At 40.6% G+C, this 7,504-nt stretch overlaps 1 non-coding gene across 1 annotated transcript; it reads right to left on the bottom strand.

Annotated features, from left to right (window-relative positions):
* Window positions 1–2,532: 2,532 nt before the first annotated feature.
* LOC148545312 (small nucleolar RNA R71) lies at window positions 2,533–2,636 on the bottom strand. Its single transcript, XR_015901809.1, has one exon. It is a non-coding gene; the product is annotated as a small nucleolar RNA R71 (small nucleolar RNA).
* Window positions 2,637–7,504: the final 4,868 nt, after the last annotated feature.

The following is a 7,504-nucleotide window of genomic DNA, read 5'->3' as shown; positions in this document are numbered from 1 at the left end:
GACACCTCCAGGGCCACCATTCTAAGCTTCCACGTTTAACCTCCAGTTTGACCTCAAACTGGAGGTTAAACGTGTTCGACCTCCAGTATGCCTCCACCCTTTTCCACGTTTAACCTCCAGTTTAACCTCAAACTGGAGGTTAAACGTGTTCGACCTCCAGGGCTGCCTTTCCTATCTCCACGTTTAAGCTTCAGTTTAACCTTAAACTGAAGCTTAAACGTGTTCGACTACATGACTCTCCAGGGCTACCTTCTTCCATTTCCACGTTTAAGCTTCAGTTTAACCTTAACTGAAGCTTAAACGTGCTTCTACAAAAGGCCTCACTGGAAGTGTCTGGCGTTTAAGCTGCAGTTTAAGCTTAAACTACAACTTAAACGCCACTCTTGGAAAAGGTTTCTGGGCCAAAAATATTGTGATTTAAGTTAGTCTTTGAGCACAAATATTAACTTAAACTTACTTTGGTATGAAACCCAATTGAATATCATGGTTTATGGGATTGGGCCTGAAGGATTGATGAGTTTGAAATCTCAATTTATTGAGTCATGTGTCATTATTTGATTATCACTAAGTTGGCTCAATAAATGTTACAGGATTTGGATCAACAACCTCATCAAGGTTATGGATCATAAACCCAAGGCAAAAGGAAAGCAAGGAGAGGCCTCAAAGCCCAAGAAGCACAACTGAAGCTCAATATAGAAAGTGTATAAATAGGATAGAAGTTAAGTTAGAGAGGACTTTTTACTTTCACTTTTAGCTAGTTTTCCTTTTCTTTGTAATTGAATTCAGAGCTATGATTCACTAAACCCCCTTTCATTGGGTTAGGGAGCTCTATTGTAATTCAATGAATCAATAATAGTTTATCTTCTTCTTCAATCTTTTCTCTTGAATTTTGTTAGAAAGCTTCTCGATCTAATTCCATTGAGTAGTTGTCTTGGGAAAGAAACTACTCATACTTGGAATCCTTCGGAGCCTTGGGAAAGGAATGGAGGATTCATGCTAGAGAAGCTTTCTCACAGTGGATTGGATTGGGGTTTGGATGGATATTGTGACATGTAATCCTACCAAATTGTGGTTCATGAAATTGTGTGGTATAATCAGTGATCAAGCATCATCTCTTCTTATGAACATTTAAACCAAGGGATTGGGAATTTGTTTGTTTTTAGAGAGCATTGGTGAGCCAAGGAATTGGGATCCAATCATATAAGATTGCCAAGCAAAATTCAATGAACGCATTGGTTGAGGAAGAGATAAACATGTTTTGATTCGGAGATCTCAATATCTCCTATAACCCAATGAATTCCCCAATTCTGATTTCCACTTTCTCTTTACGTTCTGCTACTCAATTCATGCAATCACCCCCATTCCCTTTTAATTTCAGCAATTTAGTTTCTGCTCTTTAATTCATGCAATTTAAGATTCCGCCATTTCAATTTCTTGTCATTTACTTTTCCCGCCACTTTTACATTCTGCAATACTCATCTCAATCTTGATTCCGCTCAACTAGAACACACTTCTAATCCGAATTGCTCACTCAACCAATCCTTGTGGGATTCGACCTCACTCTATTGTGAGTTTTTACTTGACGATAACCGGTGCACTTGCCGGAAGGAATTTTGCCGATCGTGCAATTTCCTAAATCGTAGCATAACTAGTTTATGTGCATCAAGTTTATGGCGCCGTTGCCGGGGATTGGTTTTCGATTGACAATTCTCAAATTGGAAGCTAACTAGATTGAGCAATTTTCTCTTGCTTTGTTAATTCTGTTCAAGATACTTGTTGAATTTTAATTTCTGCACTTGGTTACATGCTTTCCTTCTTTATGCCTTTAAATTCATGCAACTAACTCACTGACTCACTAACTGTTTGAATTAATTCCTCAATTGAGCTAACCATACTCTTCCATTAACCAAGAGTATTTCACTTGTTGTGTTTGAGCTGTGTTCTTGTATGACAGGTAGGAGAGGAGAGACATCAACTCCTCCATATACCGAACCAGAGAGGACCCTTCATAGACTTAGAAGGGAAGCAAGAGGGAAGAGAGTAGTGGGAGAAGAGGAATCTGAAGGAGAATCTGAGGACAATTTTGAGGAAGCTTTAGATCTCAACATGGATAGAGAAGCTCACAACCATGAGAGAGCTGATGGAAACGATGCCATCCCTGAGAGGAGGGTTCTTAGTTCATACATAAACCCAACCTCTGGGAATTATGGTAGTAGCATCCAGAAACCACCCATTCAGGCCAACAATTTTGAGCTCAAGCCACAGCTAATATCACTTGTGGAAAATCATTGTTCCTTTGGAGGAAGTGCTAATGAAGACCCAAACCAACATCTCACAAAATTCCTGAGAATTTGTGACACTGTGAAGTCCAATGGAGTCCAGGAAGATGCCTATAAACTGCTTTTGTTCCCATTTTCACTTAGGGACAAAGCAGCTAAGTGGCTGGAATCATTCCCAAGGGGGAGTCTAACAACATGGGATGAGGTGGAAAGCAAGTTTCTGGCACGTTTCTACCCTCCACAAAAGGTCAATAGGCTTCGATCTGAGGTTCAGACTTTTAGACAACAAGATGGTGAAACTCTCTACGAGGCATGGGAGAGATTCAAGGACTTGACAAGGAAATGCCCACCAAACATGTTCCATGATTGGGTGCAACTGCACATCTTCTATGATGGGCTCTCTTATGAATCAAGGAAGGCTGTAGACCATTCATCAGGAGGTTCATTGAACAGGAAAAAGACTGTGGAAGAAGCCATTGAAGTGATCGAGACAGTGGCTGAGAATGAGTACTACTATGCATCAGAAAGGCACAACACTAAGGGAGTCATGGAGCTGAACCATGTTGATACAATTCTAGCCCAAAACAAGGTGTTTGCCAAGCAACTAGCAGAGCTTACCAGGCAAATAGAAACAAAGCAAGTGGCTGCAATACACACACAAGATCAAGAGGAGGTAGGCATTGAAGGAGGTGATTGGGATGAGGTTAACTATGTGGGAAACCAACAAAGGCAATCATATGATCCACATTCCAACACTTACAACCCAGGCTGGAGAAACCACCCAAACTTTGGGTGGGGAAACCAACAAACCCAACCACAAAACCACAAACCTTACAACCACAACCAACATAACAATTCCACATGCCAAAACTCCAACCAAAGATCATACCAAGCCACACAAAACACTTACCCCCAACCATCATATCATGGCCAAAATAATCAACATACCCAACCTAATCCGAACCAACAATTTCAAGATCAATTAAACCGGATAGAAGGAATGATGGCAACCATGAGTCAAGACATAGTTGAATTGAAGAGCTTCAGGGATGATGTGAGAACTACCTTAAGAAACCATGGTGAAAAACTCAAAAGGATGGAATCTCAAGTAGGAGAGCTATCTCAACAGGCACCCAAATCAACTGCAGTATTCCCCAGTGACACAGAAAAGAATCCCAAAGGGGAACAAAAGAGAGTAAGATGGGAAGAATGCAAAGCCATCACCATAATGAAGGAAGTCTCAGAAGAAGAAGGAATCAGGCCCTCAGAGCAGGAACCAGAAATCTTGAAGGAAGGTGTGGAAGAAGTTAAGCAAGAAGGTGGAACTGAGCAAGCCAAGGAACTGTAAAAAGGCATGATGGAAATATACCAACCAAAAGCACCATTTCCTGAGAGGTTAGGAGGAGGTGAAAAAAGGAAAACCTACTCAAGGTTTCTAGAGACATTTAACTCTCTTCATGTCAATATTCCCTTTCTTGAGATTCTTCATCAAATGCCCACACACATCAAGTATTTAAAGGAATTGTTAAGCAAAAAAAGAGTTTTGAAGGGAGGACAAACAGTAACAATGAACAAAGAATGCAGTGCTCTCATCAAGAAGGACACACTCTCTAAGAAAACGGACCCAGGAAGTTTTCATATCCCTTGCATCATAGGGGAAACAAAAATTGACAGAGGATTCTGTGATCTAGGAGCTAGCATAAATGTGATGCCTCTAACTCTTATGAAGAGGCTACAACTGAATGAGGTGAGATCCACTGATGTAATCATACAACTGGCTGACAAAACTCAGAAGCAAGCTGAAGGGGTAGTTGAAAATGTGCTGGTGAAAGTGGGGGATTATTATTTCCCCACAGACTTTGTCATTGTGGACATGGAGGAAAGCTACTTACACCCTATCATTCTGGGCAGACCATTTCTAGCCACTACTAGAGCGCTCATAGATGTAGAACAAGGAGAGCTAATTCTGAGAATACATGATGAACAGCTCATTTTCAAAGTCTTCAAACCTGCATCTGAGCCTGAACCAGAACCTGAAAAGCCTAAAGATGATAGTAGCCATCCGTGTTTGGAGGAAAGTAATCCAGCAGCTGAGACTCTAAAACAGTCATTGGAAGGCAAACAAGAGTTGCAAGAGTTAGAGCCACAAGAATCAGTGGAAACAGATCAGAAGGATCCTCCTGACATAAAGGTCAATGAAGAAATCCTCAAGAGAAAGGGAAGAGTGATAGGGAGATTGCCAAGAGGATGGAGAAACAAGAAAATTCCCACTGAAGGTTTTTCTCCGGGAGATAACGTGATATCAAGTCATTATCTGCCAATCCCACCTGGCCTCAAAACCATTCCTTCCCAGCTCCCTCAAGTGTTCACAATCAGGAAAGTTCTTTCTATGGAACATTTAGAGGTCATGAATGAATCAAGTGGGGACGTTTTCATAATGAGAGGAGATGACGTCAAGCACTACAATCCACCCTAACAAGGGACAACCGTCAAGCTAGTGACGTTAAAGAAGCGCTTCATGGGAGGCAACCCATGTTTTTAGTATCCTTAATCTTTAGTGCTTTGCTTTACATCTAATAAAGCATGGTTTCTTATGCATGAACTTGAATCCTCAGGACAACTATTGATTAAGTGCACTAAACCTTGCATGTAAATTACAATTGGTCTCTAAGTTTGGTGTGCCTGATGGCACTCCCAAATCTTACTCAAATTGAATTCCATCTTTCATTCAAGGTGCACAACCAAACATTAAGTTTGGTGTTCTTTTTGAACACAGTTTATGAAAAGCAAGAAGTTCCTCTGGATTTCAAAATTCATGACAAGTATACCATTCACATGTTTTAATACTTTGGTTTCAATTACTTAGGGTAGTAACTTTGTTTAGAATCAAAGAGCCAAGGTGACTATGATTTATTAGAATTATGCACACTCATTAAGGACAACCAATATGGATTTCATGTCATCAGGAGACTTAACCAAACACTAAGTTTGGTGTCCAAATAATAAGTGTGCATACATGTAGAAGTCACGGCTATAAGCTCATAAAGACAAGCATTGATTTACATGTGCAAATACTATTCATAATTCACATGGACCGAAAAATGATAGCAAATTTGTTTGTTTGTGCAGGTACAAAAGAAAAGACAAAAATGGAGGAAAAAGACAAAGGGAGGTACGTGCTTGGTCAAAAAGAAAATTCACAAATCTTTGAAACTAACACATGGGAAAAGGAAGTTCTGCAAGAAAAGAAAGCTACATGTACAACCTAATGCACCCAGAATACTTCCAAGAAAATGAAAAGCAAATCGTCCTTATCCATAATTCATATATTTACCATCAAGCCACCCTTCACAAACCACCCTAGCCGTCCATTTTTCACTCATGGGCACTATAAAGAACCACTTGGGGAACGAGTCCCACACCACCAATTCTCCTCCATACACATTTTCCTTCATCATAGCATAACTATCTCTTGCCGAAAACAACCTCACCACACTTCCAACAACACTTCTTGCTTCACCTTGTCAACTTTAGCTTGTCACTTACCAAAACTAAAGAATCAATGGCAGCTTCATCTAGCCACAAAAGAAGAAAGGACAAACAGCCAATGGAGGAAAACAGGGAATTCGATGCATGGAGATACAGATCAGTGTTCCATGAGATTCAAGCCGAATGGATGAGACCTAAAACGGTACTAGCTGAGGTCCCCTTTGACCTTGAAAAGGATGAGTTCCCAGGTGTTTGGGAAAAGATCAAAAAGAGGAAGTGGGAGCTCCTAACTAAGCCAATCACTAGAATCAACATCAACTTGGTGAAGGAGTTTTATGCAAATGCAGTAAGGGAGGATCAAACCAAGAACCCCACATACAAAAGCTATGTGAGAGGGGTGGAAGTTGACTTCAGTCCCAAAGCAATCATGAAAACTCTTGGCCTGAAAAACATACATTTCAGCCAAGCAAGTTATGAAGAAAGGATGATAGGAGAACCTGACTATACAACTATTGCTGAAGACCTTTGTGCCATCAGAGCTGAATGGGTGAGAAAAACAAGAGGGGCTCCAAGAGTCTTGAGAAGGGGAGACCTAACACCTGAAGCTAAAGGGTGGTATGCAATAGTTAGGAGATCCATCCTACCCACTGCAAACTCTTCGGAAATAGTCCCTAAAAGAGCCATCTTGCTACATTGCATTATGGTTGGAGGAGAGATCAAAGTTCATAAACTCATTGCTGAACAGATACAAGAGTTTAGTGAGAAAAGTGACCCTGAATCCTGGCTTCACTTCCCTAGCACTATCATTAGACTATGCATCGATGCCCAAGTACCACTTGAGGATGAAAGACCTAATTGGCTATATCCTGGACTGGCCATAACTGCACACAGAATGACTCTTGGCCCAACTCCTCCAAGACATACAAGAAGAAGAAATGAAGAAGGGCAACAAGGGGAAGCCGAGCAAGAAGCAGAACAAGAAAGACAGGAAGGAGAAGATAGAGAAGAAGAGCAAGAAGAGCAAGCAACTCCTGAAAGAAGACAACGAATTCCCAGAGACCCCATGGATATGAGCAGAATGCAGGAAATCATGGAAGGAATGTCTCAACAATACATGAGGTCTCAGGAGAGACAAGAGGACTTTCATCTAAAAATGATGGATATGCAAAGGAACTTTGAATCAAGATTCTTCGATCTGCAAAGGGAACAAAATTTACACTTACAGGAATCCTTCAGCCACATATGCCAACACCAAGACGCCAATGTCTTGGCAATCAAGGAAGCCACCACTTTACAGAATGCAAGATACTCAGTCCAAGCTGATTACAACATCAGTTCGCAAATCAAGCTTAACTACATAGGGGAACATCTACACAAGATGGACCCAGCATTCCCAGCTTATGATGAGTATTTCAAAGGGAGGAAAGAAGGAGAAATAAACAAGGCAATGATCCTTGAAAAAGGAGTGGAAGAAACGATGAAAAAGGCTGGATTCTGGAAAAAGCTCATAAGAAAAGACAAAGGAAGCACAAGTGGTCAAAAAGAGGCAGGAAGCAAGAAGAAGCAGGATCCCAAGAATTAAGAAGAACCAAGCAATAAATAAGAGGTGGTCTCGTTCCTTAATAATCAAATGATAATTGGTGAATTGTCTTTATGAACGTGTTTTCATCATAAGTCATTTAAGTGTTATGTGGAGTTTTTTTTTTATGAGTCGTTTTTTTTTAGTATGTGTGTTT

This window comes from Arachis ipaensis, chromosome B9 (assembly GCF_059453495.1).
Source record: "Arachis ipaensis isolate K30076 ecotype BB chromosome B9, ASM5945349v1, whole genome shotgun sequence".
In the NCBI taxonomy this organism is placed as follows: Eukaryota; Viridiplantae; Streptophyta; class Magnoliopsida; order Fabales; family Fabaceae; genus Arachis; species Arachis ipaensis.
This window is presented reverse-complemented; position numbering and strand designations above follow the sequence as displayed.